The sequence below is a fragment of the Taudactylus pleione genome, unplaced genomic scaffold, assembly GCF_031769625.1.
Source record: "Taudactylus pleione unplaced genomic scaffold, aTauple2 ptg000695l, whole genome shotgun sequence".
Lineage (NCBI taxonomy): Eukaryota > Metazoa > Chordata > Amphibia > Anura > Myobatrachidae > Taudactylus > Taudactylus pleione.
Genome location: NW_028285097.1, coordinates 4,364,917 through 4,388,080, shown reverse-complemented (window position 1 = coordinate 4,388,080; position 23,164 = coordinate 4,364,917).

Sequence of the window (23,164 nt, the reverse complement as noted above, 5' to 3'; positions counted from 1 at the left end):
CTTCACTGTCCACAGCCGAGTGAGAAAATGGCGCCGACGCGGGTACCTTATATAGGATCCAAAACCCGCGAGACTCGGAAGGCGGGATGATGACGTTTTGCCTCGATGTCAGATCCGAGTCAGGCGGGAAAAGTCGAGCCTGACTCGGATCGGACTCGGATCGGGGGGGCTCGGGGGGGTTCGGATTTCAGAAATCCGAACCCGCTCACCCCTAGTTGTTACCGATGTTTTCGATGACTTGCGGATGCATGTCATGGGAAGTGGGCGGCTTTATACAGTGATGGGCATCTTGGTATAGTGCTGCGGTTGCTGTGCAATTGCATTCAGTAGCAAATTTTGGCAGCGAGCGGGTGCGTGGGAACGCAGCCTTGCGAACCAACCTATATCAGGCCATTAGTACATAGACCCCTTAGTCCATTTATCATCAGAAGCCCCCTTCACACCTTTCCTGGAAGACTTCACTGCAGGATCGGAGCTCATCCGGCACGAAAACAGAGGGCATCGCAAAACTCCATCTGCGGCGGACGCACAACGACACTGGTCCCCGGGAAGAGATCAGCCCTCAATATACACCCGCTACTACGGCAGAAACCCATAACCCTGCCTTCTATAATACAGCTGGACTGTGAAAGTGAAATATCCAAAACGAAAAGGTAAAACATCAATTTACCTGACCTGACATTTGCTTTATACGACCATCAGGAAGAACTATTTACAAGTTGGGAAATTGCAACTCTTAAAGCTTTTATACAACAAATCATTGTCACTGTATAGATTTGAACTTGCAAAGAGACACATCAAAGGCTCTGTTGTTTTCCAATCTAAATAGCAATCAGGATTTGAATGAGAGATGTGCGTGACCCCCGTGTTTTGGTTTTGAATCTGGGTTGTTGCTTTTTTTCTAAATGTATAAAAAAAAAAAAATTGCTAAAATCATGTAATTTTTGCAATCCAAAACCAGAAATTTGGATTTAAAATCCGAATTCTGAACCATAGGAAGATCAAAACCATGACTTGGATCTCTCTGGATCACCTTAGGAGATCAGGACTGTGACTCTGGCCCTGATTCAGAGCCGGACGCTCTGACAGAGCGCTCGCTCTGAATCAGGGCCGGCCTTCTTGTCTTTTAGAGCGGCCTCGTGGCCACTCACATAGCTGTGGGTGACCAACCACAGCTATAGCGAGCGGCCAGGAAGATGGGCGCGATGGTCAAGACAATCGCGACCATCGGGCTTGTGACGAGACCCTTGTGGTAGGGTCTCGTTGCCGCAAGCCCAAGAGAGATTTCGGCTAAAACAGAGTGATATCAGTGGGGCCGCCCCCAAATGGAGGCGTTCACATGGGAACGCCTCCGTTTGGGCAGCCACTCCCCCTGCCCGCCCACCAAAGGGGGCGTGCTGTCACTCAACATCGACAGCATGCCCCCTTTGGTACTAGATCTGGAGCGACGGTTTGCCCGTCGCTATCCGGGTCTCGCGCATGCGCACGACGGAGCCGGCTCCGTCGTGCGCATGCGCACTGGGCCACCATCGACCCACTTGCGAGCGCTATGCGGGTCTGAATCAGGCCCTCAGATCTATCCGGATTCACGAAATTCATGTGGATTCGGATTCAGATTTCTGAGAACTGAACCGCAGATCTCTAATTAAAATTAACAAAATATCCACTGGATGGTATATAATGCATGCTTTTATTGTTACTTGTAACTTGGTCTAATTCATACTTACCTACCTTGCTGGGCAGCTTTCCGGGAGCAGCAGGAGGGGACTTGCTGCTCTCCTCTTCGGGGGGCGGGGCCAGACGATAGACGGCATTAGGCCCCGCCCCCTTTACATAAACCCCCCGTGATTCGCGGGTCTGTGAGGAGGGGGCGGGGCTAAATGACGCGATTTGCCTAATTTAGCCCCGCCCCTTCCCGACGGACCCGATAATTTCAGGTAAAATCTCCCCATTCTGCCCACTTCACTAGGAAGTGGGCGGGATGCGGGAGATATGCCTACTCTTCCGGGATCGCGGGGGGTTACCCAAAAAATCGTGAGCCTCCCGCGATTCCCGGGAGAATAGGCATGTATGGTCTAATTTTATACACAAAAATAATTTTTTTCTTATATGTCACATTAAATTGTTATAATTACATCTTTACATAGGGGTTTTCTAGTTGCACCTACCACACTACACCTTTTTCTAGCTTCATGGAGGTAACTCAATATATTCCTAAATCTGATGCTGATTGAGTGCTTTAGGGGGTGATTCAGCATCGGACGAAATTGCAAAGCTGCACTCAGGCAACACGCAGGCAGCTTTGCAATTCCGTCCTTGCTAATATGCAGATGCAGTAGGAGGTGTATGACACCCCCTGTATGGCACACCCCCCCTGCTACATTTGAGATCCCAGCACTGCGATGGAGGTCGCAGGTTGGTATCACCATCGCGACCATTGGTGGTCGATGGTTTCGATGGTGGACGGCGCCGGGCCACAGACCAGCTGTGTAAGCCTCAGCTTACTCGGGCTGGCCGGCTTGCGAGGCCTGGAACCTATGTCCATCGACACAGTCCCTGGCCTTGCCACTCCCGGAAAACGGGGCGGACACACCTGTCTATCAGGCAGAGGCATCGAAGGGGCTGCGTGCGATTTCGCAGAACCCATTCTGCACATTCATAGAATGGGTCTTTTGCCATGTGCAGATTCCCAATAATCAGGAACCTGCGTTCAGCATTGCACTCACTTAGAGCCTAATTCAAACTCGCTCGCGAGTGCATAGCACTCGCAAGCGGGTCGATGTTTGACCCTGCGCATGCGCCACCTCCAGCATACGCATGCGCGAGCCCCAGCGAGCTCTGGGGCTCACTACAAGATGGGGCGGCTGTCGATGTTGATCGACAGCTCACCCCGTTTTGTAGGCGAGGAGGGGGGGGTGGCTGCACAAATGCCGGCGTTCCCTTAGGAACGCCTGCCATTTGTGAGCGGCCCTACTGACATCACTCGTGATGTCAGTAGTGGACTTCCTGGTCTATTAGAGCAGGAAGTCCACTCAGGCTTGGGGGAGCCGAGACTCTCCCGCAGGGTCTTGCCGCAAGCCCGATGGTCGCGATAATCGCGACTATCGCCAGGCCGCCCGCACTAGCTGTAGGTGGTCACCCACAGCTTTGCGAGCGGCCTGGAGGCCGAAACTTAAAAAAAAAAAGCGCACGCAAATAGTGTGCGCCTCTGAATCAGGCCCTTAGTCCAATCATCATCAGCAGCTATAGTCCACTTCAGCTTCTTGTGAAAAGGCCATGACTCAGGTGTTGGTGCTGTTCCAATCAGGTAGGACAAGTGATTACATTGAATGTTCTAATATAATGTGTCTTGTACCCAACGTGAAAGTTCCCAGTTTGTAAACTTACCTTTAGGAACATGTGCATAGGCTTTGCTTCAAATTATTTTAATGTGATATAAATCAGATTTAATTTAATCCAATAGTTAATTTTCTTTGTAGCATTTCCAGGTAAGCCAATGATAGTTGAATGTCATAACTCAGGGCCTGATTCAGACCCGCTCGTGAGCGCTGAGCGCTCGCAAGCGGGTCGATGTTGCCCAAGTGCGCATGCGCACAAGGGAGCCGGCTCCATTGTGCGCATGCACGAGACTCGAATAACGACGGCCAAGCCGTCGTTATGGGTCTTGCAGCAAAGGGGGCGTGCTGTTGATGTTGATTGAAAGCACGCCCCCTTTGGTGGGCGTGCCGGGGCGTGGCTGCCCAGACGGAGGCGTTCCCATGGGAACGCCTATCGTCTGGGGCCGGCCCCACTGACATCACTAGTGATGTCAGTGGGAGTGCTTTTGGCTCTGATAGAGCCGAAAGCACTCCAGGGCTTGCGGCAGGGTCTCATCGCAAATCCGATGGTCTTGACCATCGTGACCATCATTTTGGCCGCTCGCTATAGCTGTGGGTGGTCACCCACAGCTATGCGAGCGGCCAGGAGGCCGCTCCAAAAAGGAGCGGGGCCGGCCCTGATTCAGAGCGAGCTTTCTGTTAGAGCGTCCGGCTCTGAATCAGGGCCTCAGTACATAGTTGACACATCTGCATCAGAGAGCATAATTCCTCTGCTTTCAGTAGGTCATTCTCTCTGCAATGTGTGCTGCTCTTGCTTATAAAGTGATCTGGAACATACGTTTTTATTTGAACTGATGGTATGTTTAGTTTTGTACTATTTCCCATTATCTGCTTAGCCAAAAACAAATGCACTGTGTGGCTTATCTGCATTTTATCAATGCAGTTAATCCGGTAGAAAATTATGTACTTTGAGCATTCAATACATATGTAGGAAATGTCTCTTCTTTCCTGAGGTCTGATTTCCCATTGGTCCAGGGACTGCTGAGATTTGCTGCTACAGGTTGAGTCTCCCATAGCCAAAATGTTTGGGACCAGGGGTATTTTGAATATTGGATATTTCCATATTTTGGAATATTTACACTGACAGCGGCATCCCGATGGTTGAAATCCAGACAGGGAAATGGTAAGTAATGTTCCCCTGTCCTGTTTACCCCCTAACCCTTCTTTCCTGCACCTTTATACTAACCCTCCCTACCCCACATCCTAACCCTCCTGGTAAGTGCCTAACCCTAACCCTCCCCCCTTAGTGGCTAACCCTATAACCCTCCCCCCTTAGTGGCTAACCCTATAACCCTAACCCTCCCCCCTTAGTGGCTAACCCTATAACCCTACCCCCCCCCCCCCCCTGGTGGTGCCTGAACCTAACCCCCTCCTGCCCGAAGCCTAACACTAACTCTCCCCGGGCTGCCTAAACCTAAGTCTCCCCCTCTGCGGCTGATACTTACCATTCCCTGGTGTCCTTACAATCGGGATGCCGTCTGCCGGGATCTCAGCGTCGGCATGCAGAGTCTTGTCGGGATTTCGGCGCCAGTGTTGTCTCTGCGACTGGGATTCCGGTGCCGGGGTTCCGGCAGACGGCCTCCTGGTTGTCTGGATCGTAACCGCATCCCGTCTAAACACGGAATGCATTTATGTTTTATATACACCGTATACACACAGCCTGCAGGTCATTTTATACCATATTTGCAATAATTTTGAGCCTTAAACAAAGTTTGTGTACAATGAACCATCAGAAAGCAAAGGTGTCACTATCTCAGTCATGCTAAATAAAATCCGTATTTTGGAATATTTGGATATGGGAGACTCGACCTGTATTGTTTTCTTATCTTTGTTTTTCAAATATTTCCTTGTCATTTTTAAACAGCTACTGTAGTACATGTATTACCTGACTGCACAGGTCAGTGTTGTGCCACTGGCAGGGGAGTAACTAGAACTTTGTGGGCCCCATAGCAAAATTTCTAAGAGCCCCCCCCCAAGTCAGGTATCCACCACAGTGGTAATGCCTAGTGCTGCTATAGAGTGTATAGGAGACAGCCTGTGGCTGTGCTATTAGTAAGTAGTGTAGGGGATGGAATACTGCTGGTATAGAGAGAAGTGACTCTATACCAGCAGTATAGCATCCCCTACACTACTCACTGATAGCACAGCCACAGGCCGTCTCCTATACACTCTATACCAACACTGTATCTCATCCGCCCCGCTGCTGTCTACCGGAATGACCGGAGTGACCTGACCAAGCTACCCCCGCGCGGCCTGCCCCGCTGCTGCCTACCGGTAGTACTGGGAAGGCTCCCCAGCCTCCCCTCCCGCCGGGTCATTTCAGCCTGCTGATGTAAGTGAGTGATGGCGGGACCGGGACACCACTTGCGCAGTGCTGAGGACGCAGCAGCCGCCGCCACGTCTTACCTGAATGCTGGGCGGCCGACGCTGTGCTTCTTCTTCCTTCCTGGACTGACTATCACTTGCATGATGATGAAGTTGTAATTATCTCGCGAGTCTTGCTGCGGGTGGCTCTCCTCAGTGCGGTAACGGGTCCGTCTCCCAGTGAGAGTGAGACGGACCCAAAAGCAGTGCCAGTGGGCCCAGCCGGCGTAACTACAGAGGGTACAGGGCTGGCCTGGATTAAATAAACTTTATTAAAAAAAAATGCAGAAGCTGGATCTCGGCCCCCCCAAGCGGCCGGCCCTATAACAACTGTACCCCCTGCGCCCCCTGTAGTTACACCACTGGTCACTGGCATGCTGCTCTTGCTCTATATTTATTATTGTTCTAGAATCTCATTACCCAATGCCCAGTATGGGTTCATTGACTACAGTATGCTGTTGTTCTTTACCAGTAGTAACCACTACATTACTATTTGAATGAATTGGTACAGTTCATGTGTGGTTTATTTTACCTATGGCACGTGTGGCTACTATTTGTGATGGGGCAGCTGTAGCCTTTAAATGTGACAACACCGCTCTATAGGCTTCTTTGAAGACTGGATACTGATGTGTTTACATATATTTATACTCAATATTCAAATCATGCCATATAGCCCTGTTTGTCACACCAAAGTCATCCATGCTTTCTGCTGTGTTGTCTCTTTAAGTTTCCACTACATGTGAGGGTTATCCCAGACCTCGGTTGCTCACCATGAGTGTTTTGAGAGCTTGAAAGGCTTTACCTGTTTGGTAGCCCAAAGCTTTTGTGGCTTTCATCTTCATTTGTGTTGTCTGGTTTTATTATTGTTTTCTGTTGGCTTGCTCTGACTTTTGTGCCCTTAACCAGAGGGTTTTTTTTCCTAAAGGCCATGTTGGTGCCATGAAATTGTTATATTGGTTTGTTGGGCGCTTTTTTATGTTTTGGGCTGAGTGTCTATCGGCTTGGGGTTAAGGGATTGTGCTAGGACTGTTTACTGGTTTTACTTGACTGAGCAGCAGCTCAGTGGATGGAATGTCATCCACTTGGAGATAAATTATTTAAGCATGCATTAGGTTATCGACCTCATCCTGCACATTAGGTTCAGTCTGGCTCAGGTCCGACCTCAGTGGATGAACATTTGTCTAGTATGGTCCAATATGATGCCCAGACTTGTTTAGATGTGTACCCGTGGATGCATAGGCTTCAGTGTTGGGTAAATTATGTGCTTGCCAAGTTTGTAGTGCAAAGAGGTGGTGTTGCGGATCTTCATCCTTGAATTTGTGCTGACAATGTCAGCCTGCACCAGCTTGATTTGGTCCATTTTAGTAACATTGGCTTGGCTTTGATTCTGGAGCAGCTTTTATTCTTATGTTGTTGGTTGGTTGAGGTCATATTTCTGAGCAATGGTCGTGTTAGAACCTATATGCTAGTGGAGAAGCTTTGCTCTTCACTGGTTGAAGTCACATTTGCTGAGCAACGGTCCTGTTAGAACCTTCATGCTGTTGGCGAAGCTTTGCTCTTCACTGGTTGAGGTCACATTGGCTGAGCAACGGTCCTGTTAGAACCTTTATGCTGGTGGAGAAGCTTTGCTCTTCACTGGTTGAGGTCACATTGGCTGAATAACGGTCCTGTTAGAACCTTTATGCTGGTGGTGAAGCCTTACTCTCCACTGGCCATAGTTGACGTAATGGTGATTGTGGGGCACCTCAACTTTAAAGTGAGATGAAGGAACCTGGGAGTGTTCCCAGTGAACTTCCACTCCAGTTGAGAGGTGAATGGGTTCCCCACAGTCAGCATTGCATCTGGACTGTACATTCTGCCCTTGTGTATATTATGCTATGTTTGGCTGTAGCTGGTTGTCTACTATCCCGGCCACCCAATAGCTTGATTCATTATTATTCAATTAATAAAGCTGTGACCCTCACTGGCATTTATGTTGTACACCTGTTTATTTTAGAGGGGGAGGTAAGAGGGGATGTGTTTATTGCCATGGGTTTAGCTAAGACCTGCTTGTAGCCCGTCAACCAATAGGTGGCTTCACTGAAAATGAAAAATCAAATGAAATTGTGAATATCTTTCCGCGCTGCACAGCATGACAGCACTTTAATGAGGATACCGATTCTTATCTTTCCATGTACAAATCACACTGTAAGGAAACTTCATTCCCTGAACACATCAGAGTTACGTAAATGAAATATACAGGTCACAATGTCTGTAACAGTTGTACAAAATAATTTGTTTATAATGCATTATGTGGCACAATGCGGACGCAAAATGGGCAAAATTTGTTCTCTGTCATGCGAGAGGTCATATAATATTAATTGAAAAGTTTTACATCTTTATTGCCAACATGCACTTTAGTCTAACTCAGTACAGAGAGCTAATGGCAGACCGGCATTGTGTCATCGCGCTAGAGACGAAAGAAGCGCTGCAGCATCTTCAGTCTTCTGCTTCAGGGGTACCAGAGAATATAACAATAAAAGATACAACATAATAGCATGCTGTGCCGGTAGAGTAATCGGCGATCCAGCTAAAGGAGCTGATGAACAAGTTGGTGTTGAAATCAAATTCTTTGCATGTTTGAAAAACCTCTGTACAGAAAAACAGGTATCGTCTTACATTACTGTATATATTCATCCCTTCACCTAATCTCATATCAATTTAGGTGTCCGTGCTTGTGCATACAGTAAGTACTATTATATAGCTATGCTTGTGGAACAGTAATATCTTTCAGTTTATCATCCAGAGCAAATAAAATGTTATGCAAAAATCACAATCTTGGTGCACAGTAAAACCCGACGCAATGGGTGGAAAAGCAGCAATTTGATTTCATTATTTTGCTTTGTCTCATTAATGGACCCAAGACATGTAATTAAATTGGATTTATGACATCTTTAAGGGACTGTTCTGTTCCCTATTTTGCGCATTATGATGCCTGACAAAATAAGTTTATATTTTGCAGCATTCTAACCTTCAATTTTTTCAAATTATGAACCAAAAGAAAGTATAAGACAGATATGAAATTCCTATTTAATCCATTGCATGCATTACCTTAAATCTTCCTAGTTAGGCCAGTGCTTTTAGTGGAATCTACCTAACACTCCATAAATAAACAAGCCTGAGCAGTTTCCCACTGTAACAGAGACTTCATGAGCATGGTTGGAGACCAGCCCCTGCTGAACTGCTGCTGCATAAGTGGTTGGAGACCAGCCCTTAGTGGACTGTTGCTGCATAATGTGTTGGAGACCAGCCCCTAGTAGACTGTTGCTGCATAAGGGGTTGGAGACCAGCCGCTAGTGGACTGTTGCTTCGTAAGTGGTTGGAGACCAGCCCCTGGTGGATTGTTTCTACATAAGTGGTTGAAACCAGCCCCTAGTGGACTGTTGCTGCATAAAGGGTTGGAGACCAGCCCCTAGTGGACTGTTGCTGCATAGGTGGTTGGAGACCAGCCGCTAGTGGACTGTTGCTTCATAAGTGGTTGGAGACCAGCCCCTGGTGGATTGTTTCTGCATAAGTGGTTGAAACCAGCCCCTAGTGGACTGTTGCTACATAAAGGGTTGGAGACCAGCCCCTAGTGGACTGTTGCTGCATAGTTGGTTGGAGACCAGCCCCTGCTGGACTGTTGCTGCATAAAGGGTTGAAGACCAGCCTCTGCTGGACTGTTGCTGCATAAGGAGTTGGAGATTGTTTCTAGTGGCCTGTTGCTGCATAAGTGCTTGTAGACCAGCCCCTGCTGGACTGCTGCTGCATAAGATGTTGGAGACCAGCCCCTAGTGGACTGTTACTGCATAAGGGGTGGAGACAAGCCCCTAGTGGACTGTTGCTGCATAAGTGGTTGAAGTAAGAATGCATCTACTTGCTCCAAGCTCTGAACCCTACAGGAATAACAACAGACTTTGCATGAGTGCGGTATATTTTTTAGACTTCCCAATATCGACATTCATTATGTTGACATAAGAATGTCGACATGACTGTAATGTTGTCATTGAACATGCCGACATGCTCATTATTTCAAAATTTACCCTGTCTGCATTAAGCAAGTCAACACTGATGTTAAAGTTGACATGGTCTTTTTAATGTGATTGTGCCCCTTACCCTAACGGTAACCCTAACCCTAATGGTGATGTACCCCAGGATTGATAACACCAATGGTATAAGTCTGATAACCAGGCTCATTCGGGAATCCCTACACATAGATATCTTCTAAGAATTACCAAATGGTTTTGTTCTTTTCTAATAACTTGGGTGCATTTGGGAATTCTCTATAAAACACATGGGGGTAAATCAAAAAGAAGAAGAGATTTTTGTACATTTATTAATATGAACATCTGCAATAACACTTCGTCCACTTGGATAAAATGTAATATCATCCTCAAACAAAAAGTATCCCAGATTAAAAAATATGCAGTCTATATATTCATGGCCACCATAAGACATCAGGGGATGAGTTATTTTATCACTGCATGGGATGCCGGTGGCTGAAATCCCGGTGTCAGAATCCCGGCGTGCGAGCAGAACACCATCTTCAGTTGAGATTCCGACGCCCGAATCCTGACAGCCAACATCATGAACGTAAGTATAGCTGGCCAGGCTAGCTTGTAGCCGTGAGGGGGAAGGTTAGGTTTAGGCACCATGGGAGGGTTAGGGTTAGGCTGTGGGAGGGGAAAGCTTAGGGTTACACTATGGGCAGGAGGGGTTAGGTTGTGACACAACAGGGGGGTGAGGTTAGGACTTAGGTGCTAAGGGTGGAGGGTTAGGTAAAAGGGAGGGTTAGTTTTAGGGTGCGGGGGGGGTAAGGGGGTGAAGGAGGGAGGGTTAGTATACTTACTACTTACTGCAATCACACAGACAATGCAGAGCCATTGCAGAGTGATTGACAGGCAGTAAGGGTTTGAGGGTGGTGACGGGGTGGGGGGGCTGGTCGGCGAAACCGTTTGAATGCCATTGCATGGGCATGCATAAATTATCCAGTGTGATTGCATATGCAACCCGGACTCAGTTCGACTGGGAACCCCTAAATCCGGTAGAGATGAGCGGGTCCGATTCTCTGAGAACCGGACCCACCCGAACTTTGAGATACAGACCGAGATCCGAATGCGGCTCGAGGTTTCCAGCATGACACGGATCTCAAAACGAGGCAAAACATCATCCTCCCGCTTTCAGATTCTTGCGGGTTTTGGATTATACAAAGGTCCCCGCGATCGGCGCCATTTTCACTCCGGCTGTGGAGAGAGAAGCTAGCAGATGTGTAGTCACTGTCAGTCACTCAGTGTGTGTGTCCAGTCGGGGTCTTGGGCTGAAGGCTGCTGCTGTGTTGTCCATAAAGGGGCTTAGGCTGCAGTATATAAAGGAGGGCTTCCTTCAGTAGGTGCTGCAGCCGCTGTGTTGTCCATAAAGGGGCTTAGGCTGCAGTATATAAAGGGGGGCTTCCTTCAGTGGGTGCTGCAGCTGCTGTGTCACTTGTCCTGTCAATTAACTGTGGCTGCTGCTGTGTTGTTGTCCTGTCCATCAGGCTAGGGCTGCAGTCTATAAAGGGGGGCTTTGTTGTCCAGGGGGAGTGATCCGTCAATTAGGGGTGCTCTTCCCCAGTGTAAAATAAAATAAAAGTGCTTTTTTATTTATTTATTTTTTTCTGTGTGTGCGCGTTAGCAATTTAGCTGCGCTTTTATTTTTCGGTGACCCTGCCGCAGTTTATCGTCAACGTATTTGTGACTCTGCAGGTGGTCTGTCTGCACTCGGCATGGGTGCTTTGTTGTCCATAAAGAAGGGTGCTGTCTGTGTTGTTCATCCAGGGGCTGTTGCCATCATTCAGGGGTGCTCTTCCCCAGTGTAAAAAAATTAAAAGTGAAATTAAACTAATATCAATACACAAAAAAAAAAGATATATTTTTTTGGGTGTGTGAGTTAGCAACTTAGCTATGCTATTATTGTTTGGTGACACTGCCGGCAGACCACAGATTATTGTCCACATATTGTGACACTATAAGTCATAGTGCAGTGTGTTATTCTTATTAAAAAAAAAAATGTGACGCTGTAAGTGGTAGCACAGTCTAGTATTCAACTTTTCACTTCTTTCCTCAATCATGAATAAATGATTAGTCTACACGTCGACTACAAGACCACAACAAAGTGCTAAATAATGTGCGTTATATATAAAACATAATGACATCACTGTTAGTTGGCAGAACAGTGTGTTTTTCTTTTCTTATCCATAAATAATCCTGTGACACTAAGTGGCAGCGCAGTGTGTTATTCTTTTATTATTCTTAAAAAAATCTTGTGACACTGTAGGTCATTGATACCGCAGGGTAATATTCAAAATTTTATACAAATTGATGTGTGTGCTATACTCCACCTCAGTTCATTTGTGTTTGTTGATATGGAGAATGATCAGTTGAGAGGAGAGCAGGAACCACATACTAGTGCTGGAGCTGCTGACAGTGCCACCAGTCATGACGATACTAGCCTTCTACATTATCTACTAAAGCCGATGCCCAAGGGCATACAGGGTTTAAGTCAGGGCATCTAAAATCAAGAACCAATGTTTTACATTGGTAAAGAAAAAAACATCACAGGGAAAGTTAGCTGCAGAAAGACATAAAATTGTCAATATGCCTTTAACCACATGGAGTGGCAAGGAAAGGCTAAGGCCTTGGCCTTTATGTATGACTGGTGGTACTGCCTCTTATGGTGATGTAAGCACAAGCAAGTGAATATGCTGACATAGAAATCGAGGATGCTTCTTTGGAAGTGCACCAGGATGAGCAGGATATTTGTGTAGCTGATGCTAATAAGGATGTTGTTGATGAGGATGTTGTTTGTGTAAATCAGGCACCAGTGGAAGAAACAGTTATTGCCCATGATAAGGAAAAGCCCTTTGTCAACAAAAACAATCCACTTCTTATGTATCTCCTTCCTGTTATGTTATCTGCAGCGCATCCATCCAAAAAGTTTTTGTTTTGTGTTGACTCATCTGCATCACCAGTGGGTCTTTTGGGAAAGTTTAGTTTTTCCTCTGCAGATGTACTTGCTGGAGAATGAGAAGCCATCGCTGCATCACATGCCACTTGAGCTGACAATTTGCTTACCAGCAGCTCCTTGCATCTCTTTAGATCTGTGTCTGTTGGGAAGAAAGACAAAACATATGACTTAAACCTTGTATCTTAAATCTTGCATTTGTTCTGTTCAGGTTGTCCTCATATCTGTGGTTAAGTGGGCAGTGGGTACAATGGCATTTTGGAGGCCACCAATTAAGTTTTTTTTATGTCCCTGTACAAGTTGGGAATTGCTTTTCTAGTGAAGTGGAATCTTGATGGGATTTGGTAGCAGGGACACAGTACCACAAATAACTGTCTAAAACCCACTGCTTTATTGGTGGATGTTGGACGCACATCTAATACCAGTATAGATGTTATGGCGTCCGTGATCCGCTATGCAACTGGGTGAATGCTGTCATACTTCTCTCCCTTGCAAAGGATTGTTTAACAGTCAATTGTTTTTTAAAGTAGTACTAGTAGTCTTCCTGGTCCCCTTCTGGGATGAAAATCCCCTCCCAGCAGCAGCAGGCATAGTGCTCAAGGATTCTGCTGATGCAAGGACTGATGAGAATAATTTAAATATTGTTTGTAAATACCTCCCCTCCTCCCTCATAAATTTGCCTTGGAATCAAAAAATTTAATTCAATTTACTACTAATCAAATCTTCCTTTCCCTGTCTTCAACTACATATATACTCCAATTCCCTTAGGCCTCTTGAATAATAAAAACATTTGTTTCCTGATGTGCCATGTTGGAAGTAGAACTGCCACTGCTGTTTCCATCTTTGACATATGGTTGCTGAATGCCAAAAATGTCCAGAAATGTTTATGGCCACAGACAGCATCTCCTGCATGCCCTTTTAATTTAAAAAAATATTCTGAACCACCAAGTTGGTTTTGTGGGCAAAACATGGAACATAATGTTCACCCATGCTCTACCCTCCTTCCTCATATATTTGCGTTGGAATCAAAAAATGTTATTAAATTTACTACCAATCAACCCTTCCTGTCCCTGCCTTCAACTACATACATACTCCAACTCCCTCAGGCCTCTCGATTAATGAAAACATATGTTTCTTTATGTGCCATGTTGGAAGTTGAACTGCCACGTGTTTGTGCCGCCCACTGCTGCCGCTTAGCTTAGTCAGCCAGCTAGCTTGGTGCAAATTTTGGGCCTAAACCAGATGAAAACAATATTGTGAGCTGTGAGGTGGTCAAAATTGACTGGAAATGAGTGTAAATTAATGTTATTGAGGTTAATAATACTGTAGGAATAAAAAAAACCCAAATGATGTGATTTCAGCAGTTTTTATTAATTTTTGAAAACAAATACATATCTAAAACCAAAACCAAAACACGCAAGAGGTGGTTTTGGCAAAACCAAATCCAGATCCAAAACACGAGGAGACAGATCAAAAACCAAAACACGGGAGTCGGCGCACACCCCTAGTTGTCGGTTCTCTGAGTACCGGACCCCGACATCTCTATTGGATAATTATCTTTATAACCATGTGATAAGATTCTTATCATAAGATCATAATATTCTCATTGTAAAACATGTTAAGATTCCTGGAAATATGATTAAGGGGTCTATTTACTAAACTGTGTTAGGAGATAAAGTGAACGGTGATAAGGTACCAGCCAATCAGCTCCTAACTGCCATGTCACAGGCTGTGTTTGAAAAATGTCAGTTAGGAGCTAACTAACTGTTTTGGGATAACCGTGGCTCCATCTGAACAGAATGAGTGGACAGGAAAACCTAGAACACAAGGAACATCCACAGCCTAAGAATAATTATACTAGTCTATACTGTATAGCGTAACTCAAAACGACTGTACAGCCTTGTTATTATTTATATCTTTCCAGCATTATCAATTGTCAGGCACATTCGTCGCATACTGTAGCATTAAATACAAAAATAGTGTTTCGTATACCAGAGGGACTGTTTTTGTTATGTATCTTAAATTGTTGAAACTAATCTACGCGTCTATAAGCAAATGTTTTCTGGGCAATTAGATGTTTCAGAGCAAACACCTCCTTTTCTGGTAACTTAGAATCTTTTTTATCCGCACGCTCACACAGATATTCACACCCCAGGATTTACGGTAAGTGCCTGAGAGAGTGAAGTGTTCTCAATTAGAAGGTAAAGTAAAGGAGACACAACGCTGCAGTTAAATATGAAAAGAGATAACATCTACAGGGATTTTGAATAAAGAAAAAGCATTACAGAGGCCGACAATTATCTAGAACGAACTTGTGGGGGGATAAATACATTTGCGGTTTCTTACAAGCAGGATTGCTTTCCCCCATTGTTTGAATTTTCATTTCTCTACTTTTAGTTAATGTTTTGTTATATATTTATCAACATTGCAGAAGACACAGCCAGATTAATAATATAAAAGCTGCGCTGATTAAATTGGTTTTCCGACTTTAATGGGTTGACGTCTAAGTGCCATCCTTCAGCTTTTGGAATGTTCATTTTTTTGTTCTCTGTTTTGTTCAGTCTTCCTTCTGTGCATTTCAGGGATACCTTTATATAATCAGGCAAATGTTTTCCCTCTGACGTCCTGGAATGCAACATAAAGCACAGAATAAAGCAGATACTGGCCGATGTCTTAGGTAATCAAAATTAAATAACACTCACGATGACATAAGGACATAAAAGGCACACAAAGGAGACACCAAGGCATGTAGCAAAGGATTTATCAGAGGTTGCAAGAGACTAGCCATTAAATCACTTACACATATACTGTATATGGGACTGTGGTAGCCGAGACAGGCCAGGCTGGGAGTCAGGATTGCCGACATTCTGGCTGCACCTTTCGGGAGGGAGCAGCCAGATCGGCATAGCAGGAGGCGTGGCAGGCATAAGGGGTCAGGGACGAACAGCTTACCCGGCATTTGTGGGCGGAGCGGGGGCATGGCCCCGCGATCACGTCATTTTGGCCCCGTCCCCGATACACAATGCCGAGATTACCGCTGGGGGTTTCTTTTGTTACCGCAAGGGGGGGGGGGGGCGGAGGGGCAACCGGGAGGCTTGCCTGCCTTTCCAGGGGGCCCGGAGAATCACACGATTTTTTGGAGGCTCCCGGCCGAATCGAGAGGTTAGCAAGTATGCGGTTAGTGGATACCGAGAGACCTGTGGGCCAGGCCTGCAAGAAGCAGGAAGGACTGAGACTTTGCGTGAAGATGTGTGTAAACTAGCTGCCCTTAATAGTTAGGGCTGAAAAAGTGAGGTAGTGCCCTGAATGGGGGCTAGGTAATTTCTTATTTTGTGTTGCTATATGCTGACAAAATGAAAGCATCGTTTTGTTTATTGTAACCTGGATGAGCTGTATAGTGGCCGTTATTTGTGCACCCAAATGCTGCACCACTGACCACTCTACTGAGCAAAATACAGGTACTCCAAAACGTCACTATATATATATATATATATATATATATATATTAGGGGTGAGCGGGTTCGGATTTCTGAAATCCAAACCCCCCAGAGCCCCCCCGATCCGAGACCGATCCGAGTCAGGCTCGACTTTTCCCGCCTGACTCGGATCTGAAATCGAGGCAAAACATCATCCTCCCGCCTTCCGGGTCTCGCGGGTTTTGGATTCTATATAAGGTACCCGCGTCGGCGCCATTTTCTCACACATCTGTGGACAGTGAAAAGGGAGGGTGGGAGTTAGGGCTGGCTGGGCTGTGTAGTGTAGTGTAGTGTAGTGCAGTGTAGTGTTGTGCTGTGCTGTGCTGTGCTGTGCTGCTGTTGCCGTAGGGGCTGTGTCCACTCCTCCAAAGTCCATAGGGGCTGGCTGTGTTGTGCTGTACTGCTGTTGTCCATAGGGGCTGTGTCCACTCCTCCAAAGTCCATAGGGGCTGGCTGTGTTGTGCTGTGCTGCTGTTGTCCATAGGGGCTGTGTCCACTCCTCCAAAGTCCATAGGAGCTGGCTGTGTTGTGCTGTGCTGCTGTTGTCCATAGGGGCTGTGTCCACTCCTCCAAAGTCCATAGTGGCTGGCTGAACTGTGTTGTGCAGTCAGTTGTCCATAGGGGCTGTGTCCACTCCAAAGTCCTGTGCAGTGTCCCAGTCCTAAAGGGGTGCTGTAGTGTTGTCCAGGGGGTGCTCTGTCCATCAGGGGTGCTCCCCCCAAGTGCAAAAAAAATATATATTTTTTCTGTGTTTGTGAATTGTGTGCGCAGTAGCCGCACGTGCATCAACAAAGTAGCGCCAAGCGTGCGCCTGTGTCATAAGTAAAAGGCCGGCTGGCTTGACCGTTAAAGGGTGCTGTAACCCCCAAAGTGCACTCCAAGCAAAATAAAAAAATATTTTCTGTGTTTGTGAATTGTGTGCACTGTGGCTGCACGTGCATCAACAAAGGAGCAGTGCCAAGCGTGCGCCTGTGTCATAAGTAAAAGGCCAGCTGGCTTGTCCGTTAAAGGGTGGTGTAACCCTCAAAGTGCGCTCCACAAAAATAAAAAAATCTCCTTTTTTTTCTGTCTTTGTGAATTGTGCGGGCTGTAGCCGCACCTGTATCCTCAAAGCAGCTGCGACAAGCGTGCGTCTGTCTGTTAAAGGGTGGTGTAACCCCCAAAGTGCGCTCCAACCAAAATATAATAATCTTTTTTTCTGTGTTTGTGTGTGAAATGTATGCACAGTAGCCGCACCTGCATCCTCAAAGCAGCAGCGACAAGCATGCGTCTGTCTGTTAAATGGTGGTGTAACCCCCAAAGTGCGCTCCACAAAAAAGAAAAAATTCTTCGTTTTTTTTCTGTCTTTGTGAATTGTGTGGGCTGTAGCCGCACCTGCATCCTCAAAGCAGCAGCGACAAGCGTGCATCTGTCTGTTAAAGGGTGGTGTAACCCCCAAATTACGCTCCAACCAAAATAAAATAAACTTCTTTTTTCTGTGTGTGTGTGTGAAATGTATGCGCAGTAGCCGCACCTGCATCCTCAAAGCAGCAGTGACAAGCGTGCGTCTGTCTGTTAAAGGGTGGTGTAACCCTCAAAGTGTGCTCCACAAAAAATAAAATATTCTTCTTTTTTTTCTGTCTTTGTGAATTGTGTGGGCTATAGCCGCACCTGCATCCTCAAAGCAGCAGCGACATATTTTCCAAGGACAATTCCATCTTGCACCTCTTTTTTTTCTTTGCATTATGTACTGTTTGGGGCCTAGTTTTTCAAACTGCCATCCTGTCTGCCACTGCAGTGTCACTCCTAGATGGGTCACATGTTTGTGCCGCCCACTCGTATCACTTAGCATAGTCATCCAGCTACCTCAGTGCAACTTTTCGACATAAAAACACTATTGTGAGGTGTGAGGTGTTCAGAATAGACTGGAAATGAGTGGAAATTAAGGTTATTGAGGTTAATAATAGCATATGTGTAGAAAAACCCATAAATTCTGTGATTTTAGCTGTGTTTATGCTTTTTTTAAAAAAAATACAGATCTAAAACACAAAACCCAGAACCCAAAACACGGAAGGGAGGTTTTGGCAAAACCAATCCAGATCCAAAACACGAAGAAAGATCCAGATCCAAAACCAAAACACAAAACACGAAAAGTGGCCGGTGCACACCCCTAATATATATATATATATATATATATATATATTATATATATATATATATATTGCATTGGATTGTAGACTGTTCTATTCAGTACAGCCTGGCTGACTGTTCCCAACCACCTCTTCATGGGTTGGCAGATTCTGTGCTCTCCCTGCTTTCTCTAATTAATCTGCTTCATTATAATATAGTTTGGGGCTCATGTTACATTAGAAGTACGTTCGACAGAGAGGTGCCAGATACTTTATTTTGTACTGCACATTTGCAGGAAAATAGCATACATCTAAGGCTAGGATGTACTAAAGGAAAAATGCTGTAAAAATCCCGTATTCTGGGTTTCTACAGCATTTTCATATGTACTAAGCCCCGGCTGCCTGATTTTCGGTGCGGAGGATAACATCAAGTGTTTCTGACATTACCCTATAGAAGCCTATGGGCGTCTAACCGCATCCCACTCCCTGCCGCCTCCTTGTTGTCCTGCATCTCTCACTGCCCCCCCACCCTCACCTCAGCCTCCTGCGTGCCGTCCCGTGCTCCTCCTGGGTCCCCCGCTTCCTTCTCTTCTTCTGGGTGCAGGGAGGAGGAGGAGGAGCCCGGAACTTTCTGCAGAGGTCACCAGCAGAAAGCTCCCAGGGCTAGGAGGGGGCGGAGACCCACCGAGACCCCCTCAACCAGCGCCGGCAGCTCTTAAGCTTCTGCCTCTCCCCCATTTGTGAGCCTGGAGCAGTGGCATTATATCAATCTCCCTAGATATTGGCCCACGAGGCCTAGGTTCACCTTATTTTAGCGCCGCCCACTGTACTGTCATTACATACTGCAAATATTAGATTAGATCACCCAAATACGCCCCCTGTTTAAGGAGAAATCAGCAACAATTAGTGTAACGTCTGCACAGTGTTTATTATACCTTTAAAAAGCACAAGTACTGTACTACTGCAGCTTCCTCTATTACTCACAGGAACCAGCCAGGGGCCCTACTGTGTTCATCCAGCAACCCGCAAGTGAAGAGTTGTTAAATACCTGAAGACGAATCGCTTGTACAATGTAAACCAGCATGGCTCTGCTACATGAGAGCGTGTCAAACAAACATCATTAGTTTCTAGATAAGCACTTTATCAGGAGAGATCTGGGTCTACGACAATGTTCTCAAACACAGGCTGAATAATGAATGAGCGTGTTACTGTATGATACCGGCTGCGAGACGCTGGCGTGATACATATTCTTCCTTTGCCCATCACTAACTTTTTATAAATAAAACAAAAACAAATAACCATTTTATCTGCTGTCATATTTTTAGAGAGAAACATAAAAAAAGTTCATATATATATATATATATATATATATATATATATATTGTTATGATATTTGGTCATTTGCGCAAGCACGTCAAGGTTTACCGTAGTCACTTGCTGCAAATTTTTACTCGTCATGTGATTAACATGGAGCATTTTGGGGGGAGGCAGTGACCATTTTTTTGGGCATGTCACGGACTGTGCATTTGCGATCTTATACGCTGTAAAAGTCGCTCAGGCATCTTAGTACGTGCGGCCATTCTGCGCGACTATAGGGTTACTCACAGCTGTGGTAATCTAATGTTTTGCGACCAATGCTGTGTCTTTGTGCGCAGATGCTTGGTGGGTGGCTCAATACAGATCCCAGCAGCTGCGACATTTGCGCAGCAGCAGCGTACACAGACGTAGCAGCGGCGGCATTAGCGAACATCTTTGGATCAGGCTGTATGACCATTGATCTGTGCCTGTAAACTACATCCAGTTCTCTGCCCCTTCCCATGTGTGAAATTGTTCCTAATTGTGGTATATGTGGATGATCTGTTACCAGCAGGCCAAGCGCAGCACATAACAAGTGTCCGGCAGCTGTTAGAGCAGACATATAACCTAGGACCTGCACATTACCTGTTAGCCTAAAAAATCTCACAAAGCTTAGATACAGGAACTATCACTATTGATCAGCAAACATACATTGAAGCAATACATGAGAAGTATAGAGTGTCAGATACAAAACCAATGTCTACTCCCATTGACAAGAGCAGTAAACTAACCAAAGCCATCTCATCCACAAGTGAAGCAGAGTTAGAGAATGTGAGAGATGTACCTTGTCAAAGCGCTACTGAAAGTAGTGGCTTTACTAGGGGAGTGCGGACCACACCGGGTGACACCATCCAAGGGAGGGCTTCTCTGCTATTTTGGTGTCACCCCCTCGGATAGTGTCACCAAGCAGCAGTGAGGTCAGGGTGAGGCTGAGGGCTGTCCAGTAAGCCCCCAGTGTACCGAAAATGGGGGCATTGACATACATCAGGAGAGCTTGGCTTCACAGATGCAAGGCCATGCCTCTTTTGCGAGCATTGGGGGTGACAGCAGGTAAGTAGGCGCACTGGGTGGCACCCACCCTGGTGACACCACTGATTGGAGATTTAATTTATGTCAATTTAGCAACTCATCTAGGCATCACACATGTTGTGAGCAAATTTGCTCTCAACGTAGGGAAGCAACATTCAAAGAATCTTCAACAGTTAAACTCTTCAGATACCTGAAAGGGTAATTTTCCTTAAAGCTAGAATTCTCCAAATCTAAGAAATTATCTTTAAACTCTTTAAGTGATGCCATCTGGGGATCAGATTAGGATGACCATCATTCCTACATGTGGAACCCTACTGTTTTTGTATTTGCAGACACAGCCATACGCTGGACAAGTAGAAAACCTACTGCAGCCCTATCCACCACTGAGGCGGAGTACATGACACTAACAGAAGCAGCTAAGGAAACACCATTCCTAAAAGAGAGTTTGTGCAAATTAATTATTTTGGATCAAGATGAAACCACTTCATCCACGAGCTAGTGGAGATTGGAGCTATTGTTACCCTAGTAGTATATGCAGATAATCCTGCCAATATGCTCAAAAAGGTAGTAAGGGCATGTTTCAGCACGGATCACAACTGGGATTGCAACTGCGTAATCGCACACAATGAATCTGCAAAAGTATGTAAATGTCTGCCACTGCTCAGGCAGCATAGAGACGCCCACTACTGCCTTCTCACACCCATGATACCTTGCAGTCCTGCGTATACATCGGTAACATAGGAGAACATCGGCCCCTCATGCACAATTACAGCAGGTCTGACCTGCTGAGTGGAGTGATAGTTTAATCCCCATAGATAATTACCACTTATTTTGGATCATATTTATTGATCCTTAAAACAGGAGGAATTTAACCCTAAATGAAATGAAAGTTAAACATCACACATCACAATTGAATTGCAGATGACCGTAGTGACCACTTGGAGACAATTACCATCTGTCCTAATATACTAACACAGTTAATAAAGTTATATCTAACGGACTCTATGTACGAATTATATATTGTACATTAATGAATGATCTAAATGCCCTATATAAACAGTGTGAGGAGGATAATTATTACCATCTTTTATAGAGGAGAATTGTATGTTTGGTCATAAGCAACAACACGCTGTTACAACTTAATATAACAATTAGAAATAAATCAATATGCAACACTGCATTGTATGTCTGCTAACAAGCAACAATACGGTGTAACAACTTAGTATGCAACATTGTTCTATGAAGATGGCCTCATAAGGGAGAGTTACTCTGTTGTTTAATACCATTAAATAGGGATAATATTAATAACAGAGCAGATTATTTGTTTAGTATCTCTGACATTAATTGACATTCATAGGAAGTCCATCTTTATACGGGCATGACCCTTAAGGTGCCCACACACATAGCGACATTTTACACGATTTGGCCGATTTCGACGAATCGTGACGACGAATCGAGTAAAAAAGTACAAATCGTGAGTTTATACTCACGAGCACGATGCCGATGTGCGTCCCCGCTCGTCGTACATCGCATCTTCTGATCTGCCGTGCTGTAGGGCAGATTAGCCAATCTGGGATACAATTCATTGGCTGCAAGATAGATCTTTAGTCAGATTGGACATTTTTAACTCCAAATCGTGATCATGACGGCAAGGGAGCTCCCGTGAAAGTTCATGAGGAAATTGGCCATAAAATCGTATCGTGAGCACATCGGTATATGTGTGGGCACCATTAGTGCATCCTTTTATTAATTTATAATTTCACATATTTTTGTTTGTCATTTTATTTTTCTATATTAGTGTATATTTTGTTTAATATTTCGCCATTTATGTATTTTGTATTTTTAATAATTATCTATTGAAGGTTAATTTTTCTATTCATTTCTCAATTTGTGCACCACGATACTGCCTTTCTTTCCCTTCTTTTTTAATTCTGTTACTTGGTAGCAGGTAGCACACCCCACATAATCTGGGAGAGATATACATTAATTACAGGGGTTTATCGAGCTCAACCGGAGCGGTAGTCCCTTTTTGTTGTTCTGTCTCAGAATTTGCAAGTCTCGTCACACGCGGTGAGTACTCATGCTGCGGAGGCGGTCACAGTGGCGAATTTATAATTATGCACGCCCATGCAACGACGTTTAAATGGACAGGCGCGCCTGCGTTTCTCCAACCACTCCCCCTGTCACCGCCACCAAATGCTCACAGCCTGTCACTCACTCTGCGATGGAATCCACAGTGCGTCCGTAATCGCAGTGCGATCGCCGCACATGCGCAGTGCGGTGCATATGTATGCGCAGTACGCAACAATCGACCGATCTGCGTACGCAGTTGCATTTGCGATCCATGCTGAATCAGGCCCTAACTTCACATTTACTAGAAATGTGCATAGAGAAATGTGTACTAATAAGTATTTGACGTGTTGTTTTATGTTTTGAG